The sequence below is a fragment of the Colobus angolensis genome, unplaced genomic scaffold (genome assembly GCF_000951035.1).
Source record: "Colobus angolensis palliatus isolate OR3802 unplaced genomic scaffold, Cang.pa_1.0 Scaffold175, whole genome shotgun sequence".
Lineage (NCBI taxonomy): Eukaryota > Metazoa > Chordata > Mammalia > Primates > Cercopithecidae > Colobus > Colobus angolensis.
Genome location: NW_012114877.1, coordinates 3,299,498 through 3,314,027, shown reverse-complemented (window position 1 = coordinate 3,314,027; position 14,530 = coordinate 3,299,498). Strand labels below are relative to the sequence as shown.

Below are 14,530 nucleotides of genomic sequence, written 5' to 3'. Positions count from 1 at the left end.
CTTTTATGGTCTGTAGTTGTGGGCCAGCTTAAGCGACTGAGTAGCTGTTTGGCGGTGCAGGGCCTGGGTGAACTGGTTAATTGCAGGAGGCACTTTCAGCCACTTATAGAGGATGACTCTCTGCTGCTGCAACCTGATATGGTGGGACCATTTCATGAAGCAAGTGAGGTCTCTTTTGGGCTGGATGTCCTGTCCAATGCCAAAATTCTTAGGCCTTTTCTCAAACAGGGGATTCACCACTTTCTTAACCTCCTGCTGCTCCACGACAGCAGGGGCCAGAGCCCTTCTTCCCCTTGGCCTTCTTTCTTTTCGGTATCTTGGGCCCTCCTGCCCTTTTTCATTTTCTCTCAGCTGCCAGAACCTGTTAAGGACCTAAGAGAAAAATAGCTAACATCTTTTGGGCTCTTACTGTGTACTGGGCACTGTGCTGAGCACTTGGATACTATTAGTTTCATCCTTATTTTATATTGGCGAAACTGTAAGTTAACTTTCTTAGCCCGGGGCCACAATCACTCAGGAACTGTGGACTGCTCTGTTTCCCTGGTTAGGAGCTACCAGTCTACTATTTGGTTTTTCCATTTCCAATAAGCTCAGTTTCTGCATCCCTACCACTTTGTAGTGTTTCTCAGAGTATTCTGGAAAGGCTACCATGTAAGCATAAGCTGACCAGTCATACTATTAAGTGGCAAGGCCAATTCTTGACTTTCAGAGTCTGTGCTCTGAAAAACTGTGTTTAGCTATCTAATGTCTCCAAAGAGAAGGATAGTAAAATGGAGATTGAGAGGGCTAATCTAAATATCCAGTATGTGGTGTTAAAACTTACAGACTGCAATAGACAGCAAATGTATATTTAACAAGGGCTTTCTGAAGATATAATACCCGAAATTTAATGCTAATAGGAGAGTTTTCATATTTTGAAGAATTTTTGTGGGGCAGCTCTCTGGAGGACAAGCACACAGCTTGTCCAATAAAAGCCTTTCTGGCGACTTCCTTCAATATAAGCCACACTAGCTCTCAAAGAAATGATAACATAGGTGATTATTCATTTTTCAAACATGTCCTTGAACTTATCAGAACTGTGCCTTTACAGAGCAATAGGAATGGGAATCTCATGTTAGATGGAAACCCTGTTTCTTACAGGTGATGTAAAATGAAACACACCTATTTGAACATCATTTTTTTTTAAAACCTTATTTTGTTTCTTGGATGTTTTTGTTGAAGCTGAAAAGCATTTTCTGAGCAGTAAGTGACCTTGACAAAAACTGGCTTTGTTCTACAGATATTTTAAAGTTATAACGGTCAGATGGACACACCTGGTTAATACTGTTTTCACACCCAATTCTCTGCTGTTTATTTTAACATGCGTAACTTGCTTGCATTAGCTTGTGCTGACTCTGACAGTGGAGTATTCTGCAGTGATTTTTTTATGGCAGCCTTCATACGAAAGTACTTTATGGTATGGTTTGAGCCAAGTTAGTACACTAAAAACTAAAAGGACTGTTATTTTTTCAAGATTGCACTGGAAGAAGACTCCAGGGCACTGCCCTTCCAATGCCAAGCAGTAAACCTATCTACACTCTGTCATCGTTATATGTAAACATCATTTAATGAGTGCTTTCATGGAAAATCATGTAAAGAATACAGAAGAATTCTTTTTTCCTTTTATGTTTTCACAGAATGTAAGTGCATAGGAGGTTTTGCCAGCTCAAATATGGTCTTGTTTTTGCCGGTTTATCGATTTAGGAATGAAAGAATAACCTGGTTTGAGGTGTGGATTTCTAAGCATTTGATCTTTTGTTGAAATATCATTCTTATTTCATGATGTTCAAGTACTTTGACAGCTTCTTGTTAATGAGGGTACTGGAATGAGGTGGGGTGGGGGTCAGGACTAAGCAGCATATCAAAGCATATATTTGCCCTTTCTATACAATCTCGAAGTAGACCCTTGTTCTCAGATTAATTTTCTTTATAGAGGAGGAAGTGCATTTGAATTTCCCACAATATAGTTAAAGAACTTCTGTTTCATATGCAAAGTATAGCATAGAACTTAAAATAAAAATTTCCATTTGTATGCTTATGCATCAAAGTATGCAAAGACTGGTTCAATAGCTAACAGAACTAACAATAAATGCCTTTTTCAAAGGGTTACCCATTGGAGCTAGGCTATTAAAAGAATTGTGTTTTGCTGCCAAGTATCTGAGCTTGCCTAAACATGCTATACTAGCTGTGAATAATGTTAGTAATAATGATGTATAGCAGAAAATCGTAATATATATAAGGAGCTTTAAGGAACCTTTTCCTCGAAATGCCCTCTGATATAATACATTGGCCTACAGCATAGCCAATATTATCAGAAAGGTAACAAAAGAAGAGAGGCAATGTATATTCTTTCACGGGAAGCTAGCCACTCAAAGACTAGAATAGGCTCATGTTTTAATGTTGGTGATTGCCGTTTAGGATGTTTACTTCTGGAGAGAATCTTCAGATTGTCTCTGGTACAAGAACAGAGATCCATAAACTGGTAGCATTTAAATCACAGGTTAAAACACCTTCATTCTCTGAAAATGTTCTAAAATTGGATTGCGGTAATAGTTGTACAATTCCTGTCCCATTATGTACAGAAAGAACATTTAAATCAGCCATTCAAAAAAAAATGAAATGAAAAATTGCAATCTTGAAAATTCTCTCAGTATCATGAGACATACTATGAACCCATATCTGCCTCTTTTTCATGTCTAACAATTTCTTTGTGGGAATCTAAATGAGAGAAAAGAGCATGTTGGTACCAGACACCTTGAAAGATAATTATTGGGTTATTTTGGATACTCTTACTTAGCTCTGTTTATAACATTTGAGGCATTATCCAACAAAAATAGATACCCCCCACTTAGCAAAATACAGATTGGATATATTGGAAATATTATCCCTTATTTAGTGCTAGGAGATGTGTGGATGGCATATTCCTCCTCTCTTCTTAAAGCCATTTCCCTCTGCTTTGTTCAGTCCAACCTCTGCCCAAGTCCCATTCCCCTAACCCATACTGGTGTCCATGCTTTCCCTCTCTTTTTGGCCTTCTCTCTTCAGGCCAGTTTTCTCTCTAACCCTCAAAATGCCAAATATTCTTTGCTGCCTTCTCCTAGCTTGAACTCTTTGCTGGGGAGTTCTCCTCCCCATGGTAAAAATAAGGATATCTCACTCTTCAGGGCCACAATATTTCTATTTTATGAGAGGCTAACTGTAAGTTTGGTGTGATACAGTTTTTGGACCTGCTCCCAGCTTTGATCTTTACCATGAATAACTTCTTTTGAACATGTGTGACAACTTGATTCTCAAAACAACAGCCCTGAGAAGTGGTTGTGATTGTTATTCTCATCTTAGCCCTGGGGAAACTGAGATCTAGATATATCATATAACTTTCCCAAGGCCGCACAAACTAAGACATAGCCAAGATCCAAGCCAAAAGGTTTGATACAGAACCCATTCTCCAAACTATTACTCTATGCTACCTCTTTGTAATAACATTTATGGACTCCCTACTATGGGCTGTCATTGTACTAAGTAACTTAATACGATCTCTCATTTAATTGTTAAAACTGCCCTATAATATTGTCAATATTTTTGGTCAGTATTTTTTTTTTCTGTAAAATCAGGCTAAAATACTAGTAACCCCATGTAGCCTCAGCACTTCATCATGTCTGTATTATAACACGTTATATTTAATAACATTGTATTCCTCAACTAGAAAGTAAGCTCACTGAGAATCTGTCTTACTCACCTTTGCATTCCAAGTACAAAGTATGCTGTCTGGCACCTAGTAGGCATTCATAAAATATTTGAGGAATGAATACATGCTTCCTTCATATGGTAAATGAGACAGTGTATGATAGTGCCATCCAAACGTCATTGTTATGTAAATGTGATATATGATTAATAATAATCACCCATCTAACTATGCTTAATAGGAAGTAAGATCTCTCCTTTACTGGGTGAGATGTGCATTTTTACAGTGGTTTCTTGAATCGCTGCCCTTGCCTGTGCTTCCCAACCAAAGGTAGACTGTTTTTTGAATATTTCCAGGGAAAAAGAAAACCACCACCACCAAGTTCTATACCCTATTTAAAAATCTAACCCTAATCTAAAAATTAGATTATCTCTAATTTTATTTTTAAAAATTTTAAGCCTCCCAATTACAAATGCCAGTAATGTGTTGTCTTTATCTACAGAATAAGCATGATGAATAAGGCACAAATGTATTATAGAGAGCTGGAAGAGCCTCAGACACCAGGCAAGTAAATCAAAACAAAGTATTGTTAATGATTACCCTGGATACTTTAAGAAGAATGTAGAAGATCAATAGATCTACAGAACATTAATCCTTCTAGAAAATGTGAGCATCCTAGATTTTATTTGTTTAAGATTGATACAATTGAGTTATATTTTTGTGAGTCTAATGGAGGAGAATCATGTCATATCTCAGGAAAGCAATCCTCTCAGCTGTGCTGGCCAAGTTTCCTCTAATTCTTTCAACCAATGAAGTAGTTGATATATTCTTGTAAACTTTCTGGGGGCAATTTGTCCATTATTGGACCTGAACTTGAACAGTTGGAAAAAGAAAGAAAAAATAAACTCCTCTTATATCAAAATAATATAACTGAGTCTTGTTTTAATAAAATCCCAGAACACATCCTAGAGTCACCTAGCCAGTAACAGGTACTCAGTAAATGCTCTTCTGGTAAATTGATGAAAATCTAAATATGTGAAAAAGATCAATAAAAATGTGATCATTTACACTCCCAAAAGACTTATCTGCTCATTTGGCTTAGAATGCTGACTTTAAATGTGGATCTTTTCACTAGTACTAAGGAATAAGAATGTGAGCTTTCTCTTTTGAAGTTACTTAGTCCTTTTCCCCATCTACAAGGTTATACCTATCACCTCAGCAGCTTATGACTTTACCTATCGTGTACATGAAGAGAGGGCTTCTAGTTCCTGAATTTTCGTAAGCACCAATACTTAATATAAAAAAATAAAAATCTGCTGGACCACCATGACATATAGATTTAAAATGTGCTTTAATGTATTATGACTTAGCATACGTAGCTTTCCCTCCAACATCTGTATCTTGATTTGTAGTCTAATAAACCTTCCTGCTGCAGATGGCATGTGCATAGTTGTTCTGAGGTGTAATACATCAACATAGCATTTCTAAACAGAGAGCAATAATGTATTCAATTAGGGGAGGAAATAAAACATCGAGCCTTTTCTTATAATAAATCTTTTACTAAGCTTCCCACATCACATGTTTGCTGAGGAAATAATACATGTCATTCAGATTAAGGGTTATTGTAGACTGCTGAGGGAAACATCTAATTCTGGAGGTTTCAGCAGTCCTGTGAAACCCTGAAACATGGAAAGTGTACAAATTAGAAAAGGATGTAATATGTGACTAATGATACCTCTTGGGATACCTTTGGAAACCATATTTACTGTTATGATCACTAGATTCATTTAAGCTACAGGAGTTGAAAAGCAATACCCTAGTAAGTGGAAAACACCTCTGAGTTCATTAGATGTGGTTGTAATTTAAGCTCTAAAGGCTTTTTTCCTTGCTGTCATTCTTTATATTTCTGGAAATGTGGTACTTGAACTCCTAATAAAAGTAGTCTACATCATGATCATATAATCTACAGTTCCTGGAAAGCACATTTACACCTCCACACCTGTAGCTAAAGTTGAGACTGAACAGAAACTTAATTCACCCCAGATGTCACCCACTAGAAAGTTCTGGAGTAGGGCTGCCGTTCTTAGAATTTTCTATCCACTGATTATGTCTCAAGCAATGGTTTAAATATTCAACCCAGAGTCTCCAAGCTCAAATGTTGTAAACTGTTTACTGTTTCCATATACTATGCCATGTGTAAAATTAAATGAATCCCACAAAGTTAATCCCCAATCCCGTTCCTTCATTTGTGGAAGGAAATAATGGCTATTTTGACATTATTTAGACAGATAATTCCAAGTCCTTTTGTCATAAGCATCTGAAGAAGAAATTTTGTTCTTCTGGCTTGGTAAGATATCAGTCCATACTGCTTTTAAAAAGATTACATGACAATTTCTTTGGGAAAAAAAAAAGTATATGTATATGATTTGGGCTGCTGATCACCAGAATAGCATGTGATGGATCAACATAATTAGACAATTTCTGTCTAATGATATTCTTAATCAGAAATTAAATTCTTCCTTCTTTAGCTTTGAATTCTTCTATTCCTAGTTGGTATACAATCAGTGTTCCCATCCCCAGGTGATATGCCTGATTGGAGGGGCTTTAATGGACAAAATAAGATCAGCACATAAACCATAGGCTTCTCCACAGTGAGCAGAAATCAAGTAGGGTACACCTTCATTCCCGCTGTAACCTATTTATAGTTTTTAGTTTGCCTCTTAAATTCATGTATTTCTTGGTGTCTTGCTTAGAGTCACCTTTTTGACACATGAGTCCTGCCAGATGTGTGGGTTAGTGAGTCCATACAATTTCTCAGGCCTTGCTGATGCTGCAGCTTCTTAGTTGTAGTTCCAGGAAGGCTGCTGCAAGCATATTGCACCTTATGAATACTGGAGCTTTCTCTAGAGGGAAACCATTTGTTGCTATGTCAGGTCAGATACAGAAGCCAGATTATCTAGGCTCAGTTGGTATAACTACTGATAAGAATTACTACTTATTAAGAATATCCTCAGGATTTATTAAGGGAACAGTATAAAAATGGCCATGTGAAAATAGTTTTCCATTTTTGCAAAATTCCTGTTAAAGACATTGTTCATTGTGTATTTAATAATAAATCTGAGGCTAGGCGCAGTGGCTCACGCCTGTAATCCCAGCACTTTGAGAGGCTGAGGCAGGTGGATCACGAGGTCAGGAGATTGAGACCATCCTGGCTAACATGGTGAAACCCTGTCTCTACTAAAAAAATACAAAAAATTAGCCAGGTGTGGTGGCGGGTACCTGTAATCCCAGCTACTCGGGAGGCTGAGGCAGGAGAATGGCATGAACCTGGAGGGCAGAGCTTGCAGTGAGCCAAGATTGTGCCACTGCACTCCAGCCTGGGCAACAGAGCAAGACTCCGTCTCAAAAAAAAAAAAAGTACAATTTGTGGTTTTTATTATATTCATAAAGTTGTACAAATGTTACTCTTTACTGGTTTTAGAACATTTTTGTCACCCCAAAAAGAAATCTCGTACTCACTAGCACTCATTCCTCATTTTTCTTCCCCTCAGCCCCTGACACCCATTAATTTACTTCCTGTCTCCATGGATTTGCCTATTCTGGACATTTCATGTGAATGGACTCATATAAGTTGTGGTCTTTTGTGTCTGGCTTTTTTTACTTGGCATACTGTTTCCAAGGTTCATCCATGTTGTGTTATTTGTAACAGTACTTTATTCCTTTTTATTGCACAATATCATTTTATCTACAGGTACACCACATATTGTTTCTCTACTTATCAGTGAATGGTCATTTACTTTTTTTTTTCCACTTTTTGGTCATAATGAATAATGCTGCTGTGTGCATTTGCAGACAAGTTTTGCATGGACATATGTTTTCATTTCTCTCTCTCTCTTTTTTTTCTTTTTTGAGATGGAATCTCACTCTGTTGCCCAAGCTGGAGTGCAGTGGCGCAATCTCAGCTCACTGCAACCTCCAACTTCTGGGTTCAAGTGATTCTCTGCCTCAGCCTCCCAAGTAGCTGGGATTACAGACACCCGCCACCATGCCCAGCTAATTTTTTTGGTATTTTTAGTAGAGACAGGGTTTCACCATCTTGGCCAGGCTGGTCTTGAACTCCTGACCTTGTGATCCACCCACCTCAGCCTCCCAAAGTGCTGGGATTATAGGCATGAGCCACTGCACCTGGCCTCATTTCTGTTGAGTAAATACCTAGGAGTGGATTTGCTGGGTCATGTGGTAACTCTATGTTTAACATGTTGAAGAACTGCCAAGCCATTTTCTAAAGTGGCTTCACTGTTTTACATTCCCTCCAACAATGTATGAGGGTTTCAATATGTTTACTTCCTCATCAACACTTGTTATTGGTCTTTTTAGACTATAGCCATCCTAGAGGGTATAAAGTAGTGTCTCATTTGGTCTTGATTTGCATTTCCCTGATAGCTAATATATAATAGTTGATTGTCTTTTCATCTGTGTATTGGCCATCTGGAGAAATAAAAGAGACAAGGTTTATTTTCAGTGTTCTTCAACTTTTAGGGACTACCCCGTAAAGGTATTATAATCTCTCTAAAGTCTTGTTTTATCAAGGTGTATTTTAGGCAGGTCCAGCTGAGAGCTTTGCATCCTGAGGCCTCATCTGCATGGGTCAGTAGAAAAAAGGAAAGAAGGTGGAAACAGGAGGCCTGAAGTGAAGAGGTGTCTAACAGCTCACATTTGTCATTTGAAGAGGTAAGGCACCTATGAATGGGCTTAGGTTAATGTCAGTATCCAAGGGGTTTAATCTGATGTTTAGGACACAGTAGTAGAAACCTCTAGTGAGGAACAGTTATCTTCAGGGCATCAACCTGATACGGTAGCAGGAGACACAGAAGGAGAAGAGACCATGAACATACAATAAGCTCATCCCTCTTCTGCTCAAGGAACCCAAGTAATTACAAAACTTCAGCATATGTTTTGCATTACACGTGTGGCTCTGTCAAAAATGATGGAGTGGTATCACTTTATGTTTCTTTGAACTAAATGAGAGAGAGAGATGAGAAGTAAGTAGGGGAGAGACCGTATTTGATTTTATCTTTCTGCTTAACCTGTGTTTTCAATTTATAAATCAATTGGATACAAAATACTTATTACAGAACATGACTGTTTCCTTTTATATTAGAGGAGTTGATCAACAGAGTGGTTTCTTGTGGCTATTAGAATCTTCGTCCAAATAAAGCCAAGTAAGAAAAATGGGTTGGGCCTCTGTCAGAGGGCAGAAGTAAGAAATAAGTAGACAAAGCACAGTATCAGAATGCATTTGACTGCAAGAAATAGAAAAGTCATCTGTACAGGCCTAAACAAATGAGCTTCATATTTCTTACATAACAAGAAGTCTGGAGGTAGGCAGTTGCCTGAGTCAGTTCAGTAATCTAATGATTTCAGGGCCAACTTCTTCGTCATTTTCCTGGCCAGAATATAGCTACTGTGGCTCCAGTCACCATGTCCGTATTCAGAACAAGAAGGAAGACAGGTGGAGACATTCTACTTGTGGAGTCTTGTCTTTTTATTAGGAAGAGAGCCTTCCCTAGTGGACTTTCCCTTTGTCTCCTTGGCCAGGATTCAGTCATGTGCCCACTCATTGGCCAATCCCTGAGGAAAGAAAAGGAAATTACTATGACTGATTTATACCAATTGCAGCTCATTCCTTGTTGTTGAGGTAGGATCCTAAAATCCTTTTAGGATCCCTTCCTGAAATCAAGGGATCTCTGCTAAAAACCTGAATACAAATTGGAGTTTTATTACCAGGGAAGAAGAGAGAAACGTTTCCTGTTTAGACTAGGCACAGTGTGGCTTATGTGCCAATGGATCAAAAAGTGGCTGCACACCCAGATTCAGGGTGGGGAGACTCCTGTAAACTTAGTACAAGAAGATTCACAGAACTCTGTACATTAAACTAGAAGGTTGTGCCTGGCTAATCTTGCACTCCAGTGTCTCCATTGTAGAGTCTTACGTGGTTCTTTCTCACTGCAAACTAAAGATGAAGGATTCTTTTGGGAGGCTGAGGTGGGCAGATCACTTGAGGCCAGGAGTTTGAGAGCAGCCTGGCCAACATGGTGAAACTCCGTCACCACTAAAAATACAAAAATTAGCAGGGCATGGTGGCAGGTGCCTGTAATCCCAGCTGAGGCAGAAGAATCACTGTAATCCCGTAGTCCCAGGTGAGGCAGAAGAATCACTTGAACCTGGGAGGTAGAGGTTGCAGTGAGCTGAGATCATGCCACTGCACTCCAGCCTGGGTGACAGAGGCAAGACTCCGTCTCAAAAAATAAAATAATAATAATAATAAAAATAGGATTCTTCAGCCAGTGCATAGCCCACTGCCGTGGGTGGTCTCCTGCGCTTTTTCTTTTTCTTAAAATTTGTATTATTTTAATTATTTTTATGTACAGAAAACTCAACAGCGTGCATTTAACCCAGTTTGGTGCAAGTTCTTTAGCCTTTGCCTTTTCAAGCTTGGCAATGTGAGCCACAGATTTGCGACCCAGGACATTGCCTCCCCAGTGATGGCAGATCTCATCGTATCTGTTGTTGTAGTTGGTCCTGATAGCTTCCACCAGCTTAGCCAAAGCTCCTTTGTCTTCCAAGTTCACCTGTGTGAAGGCGACAGTGGTCCAGGTCTTCCTGTGGACTATATGTCCCAGTCTTGCCTGCCTCTTGATAATGCAGGGGAAGAGACCCCCATTTTATGACACAAGGCAGGCAGGAAGACAACCAGCTTGATGGGATCCACATCATGTGAAGTCACCTCCAGTTGAGCCTTCTTGTTGTCCACCAAGGTGGCGACGGTGTTAACTCCTGCTTGAAGGACAAGTGGTCTCCTAGTGGGGATGTCCTCTTTGCTGGAAGCTTTCTTCTCAGCCCGGACCAACACGCTTGCTTTGTCTTTCTCTTTTATGGTCTGTAGTTGTGGGCCAGCTTAAGCGACTGAGTAGCTGTTTGGCGGTGCAGGGCCTGGGTGAACTGGTTAATTGCAGGAGGCACTTTCAGCCACTTATAGAGGATGACTCTCTGCTGCTGCAACCTGATATGGTGGGACCATTTCATGAAGCAAGTGAGGTCTCTTTTGGGCTGGATGTCCTGTCCAATGCCAAAATTCTTAGGCCTTTTCTCAAACAGGGGATTCACCACTTTCTTAACCTCCTGCTGCTCCACGACAGCAGGGGCCAGAGCCCTTCTTCCCCTTGGCCTTCTTTCTTTTCGGTATCTTGGGCCCTCCTGCCCTTTTTCATTTTCTCTCAGCTGCCAGAACCTCTTAAGGACCTAAGAGAAAAATAGCTAACATCTTTTGGGCTCTTACTGTGTACTGGGCACTGTGCTGAGCACTTGGATACTATTAGTTTCATCCTTATTTTATATTGGCGAAACTGTAAGTTAACTTTCTTAGCCCGGGGCCACAATCACTCAGGAACTGTGGACTGCTCTGTTTCCCTGGTTAGGAGCTACCAGTCTACTATTTGGTTTTTCCATTTCCAATAAGCTCAGTTTCTGCATCCCTACCACTTTGTAGTGTTTCTCAGAGTATTCTGGAAAGGCTACCATGTAAGCATAAGCTGACCAGTCATACTATTAAGTGGCAAGGCCAATTCTTGACTTTCAGAGTCTGTGCTCTGAAAAACTGTGTTTAGCTATCTAATGTCTCCAAAGAGAAGGATAGTAAAATGGAGATTGAGAGGGCTAATCTAAATATCCAGTATGTGGTGTTAAAACTTACAGACTGCAATAGACAGCAAATGTATATTTAACAAGGGCTTTCTGAAGATATAATACCCGAAATTTAATGCTAATAGGAGAGTTTTCATATTTTGAAGAATTTTTGTGGGGCAGCTCTCTGGAGGACAAGCACACAGCTTGTCCAATAAAAGCCTTTCTGGCGACTTCCTTCAATATAAGCCACACTAGCTCTCAAAGAAATGATAACATAGGTGATTATTCATTTTTCAAACATGTCCTTGAACTTATCAGAACTGTGCCTTTACAGAGCAATAGGAATGGGAATCTCATGTTAGATGGAAACCCTGTTTCTTACAGGTGATGTAAAATGAAACACACCTATTTGAACATCATTTTTTTTTAAAACCTTATTTTGTTTCTTGGATGTTTTTGTTGAAGCTGAAAAGCATTTTCTGAGCAGTAAGTGACCTTGACAAAAACTGGCTTTGTTCTACAGATATTTTAAAGTTATAACGGTCAGATGGACACACCTGGTTAATACTGTTTTCACACCCAATTCTCTGCTGTTTATTTTAACATGCGTAACTTGCTTGCATTAGCTTGTGCTGACTCTGACAGTGGAGTATTCTGCAGTGATTTTTTTATGGCAGCCTTCATACGAAAGTACTTTATGGTATGGTTTGAGCCAAGTTAGTACACTAAAAACTAAAAGGACTGTTATTTTTTCAAGATTGCACTGGAAGAAGACTCCAGGGCACTGCCCTTCCAATGCCAAGCAGTAAACCTATCTACACTCTGTCATCGTTATATGTAAACATCATTTAATGAGTGCTTTCATGGAAAATCATGTAAAGAATACAGAAGAATTCTTTTTTCCTTTTATGTTTTCACAGAATGTAAGTGCATAGGAGGTTTTGCCAGCTCAAATATGGTCTTGTTTTTGCCGGTTTATCGATTTAGGAATGAAAGAATAACCTGGTTTGAGGTGTGGATTTCTAAGCATTTGATCTTTTGTTGAAATATCATTCTTATTTCATGATGTTCAAGTACTTTGACAGCTTCTTGTTAATGAGGGTACTGGAATGAGGTGGGGTGGGGGTCAGGACTAAGCAGCATATCAAAGCATATATTTGCCCTTTCTATACAATCTCGAAGTAGACCCTTGTTCTCAGATTAATTTTCTTTATAGAGGAGGAAGTGCATTTGAATTTCCCACAATATAGTTAAAGAACTTCTGTTTCATATGCAAAGTATAGCATAGAACTTAAAATAAAAATTTCCATTTGTATGCTTATGCATCAAAGTATGCAAAGACTGGTTCAATAGCTAACAGAACTAACAATAAATGCCTTTTTCAAAGGGTTACCCATTGGAGCTAGGCTATTAAAAGAATTGTGTTTTGCTGCCAAGTATCTGAGCTTGCCTAAACATGCTATACTAGCTGTGAATAATGTTAGTAATAATGATGTATAGCAGAAAATCGTAATATATATAAGGAGCTTTAAGGAACCTTTTCCTCGAAATGCCCTCTGATATAATACATTGGCCTACAGCATAGCCAATATTATCAGAAAGGTAACAAAAGAAGAGAGGCAATGTATATTCTTTCACGGGAAGCTAGCCACTCAAAGACTAGAATAGGCTCATGTTTTAATGTTGGTGATTGCCGTTTAGGATGTTTACTTCTGGAGAGAATCTTCAGATTGTCTCTGGTACAAGAACAGAGATCCATAAACTGGTAGCATTTAAATCACAGGTTAAAACACCTTCATTCTCTGAAAATGTTCTAAAATTGGATTGCGGTAATAGTTGTACAATTCCTGTCCCATTATGTACAGAAAGAACATTTAAATCAGCCATTCAAAAAAAAATGAAATGAAAAATTGCAATCTTGAAAATTCTCTCAGTATCATGAGACATACTATGAACCCATATCTGCCTCTTTTTCATGTCTAACAATTTCTTTGTGGGAATCTAAATGAGAGAAAAGAGCATGTTGGTACCAGACACCTTGAAAGATAATTATTGGGTTATTTTGGATACTCTTACTTAGCTCTGTTTATAACATTTGAGGCATTATCCAACAAAAATAGATACCCCCCACTTAGCAAAATACAGATTGGATATATTGGAAATATTATCCCTTATTTAGTGCTAGGAGATGTGTGGATGGCATATTCCTCCTCTCTTCTTAAAGCCATTTCCCTCTGCTTTGTTCAGTCCAACCTCTGCCCAAGTCCCATTCCCCTAACCCATACTGGTGTCCATGCTTTCCCTCTCTTTTTGGCCTTCTCTCTTCAGGCCAGTTTTCTCTCTAACCCTCAAAATGCCAAATATTCTTTGCTGCCTTCTCCTAGCTTGAACTCTTTGCTGGGGAGTTCTCCTCCCCATGGTAAAAATAAGGATATCTCACTCTTCAGGGCCACAATATTTCTATTTTATGAGAGGCTAACTGTAAGTTTGGTGTGATACAGTTTTTGGACCTGCTCCCAGCTTTGATCTTTACCATGAATAACTTCTTTTGAACATGTGTGACAACTTGATTCTCAAAACAACAGCCCTGAGAAGTGGTTGTGATTGTTATTCTCATCTTAGCCCTGGGGAAACTGAGATCTAGATATATCATATAACTTTCCCAAGGCCGCACAAACTAAGACATAGCCAAGATCCAAGCCAAAAGGTTTGATACAGAACCCATTCTCCAAACTATTACTCTATGCTACCTCTTTGTAATAACATTTATGGACTCCCTACTATGGGCTGTCATTGTACTAAGTAACTTAATACGATCTCTCATTTAATTGTTAAAACTGCCCTATAATATTGTCAATATTTTTGGTCAGTATTTTTTTTTTCTGTAAAATCAGGCTAAAATACTAGTAACCCCATGTAGCCTCAGCACTTCATCATGTCTGTATTATAACACGTTATATTTAATAACATTGTATTCCTCAACTAGAAAGTAAGCTCACTGAGAATCTGTCTTACTCACCTTTGCATTCCAAGTACAAAGTATGCTGTCTGGCACCTAGTAGGCATTCATAAAATATTTGAGGAATGAATACATGCTTCCTTCATATGGTAAATGAGACAGTG

At 38.8% G+C, this 14,530-nt stretch overlaps 1 protein-coding gene and 1 pseudogene across 1 annotated transcript in view; one reads left to right on the top strand and one right to left on the bottom strand.

Annotated features, from left to right (window-relative positions):
- Window positions 1-14,530, top strand: part of SKAP2 (src kinase associated phosphoprotein 2) — a 336,690-nt gene that overhangs the window by 65,362 nt on the left and 256,798 nt on the right. The window lies entirely within an intron of this gene.
- LOC105509419 lies at window positions 4-13,825 on the bottom strand (annotated as a pseudogene).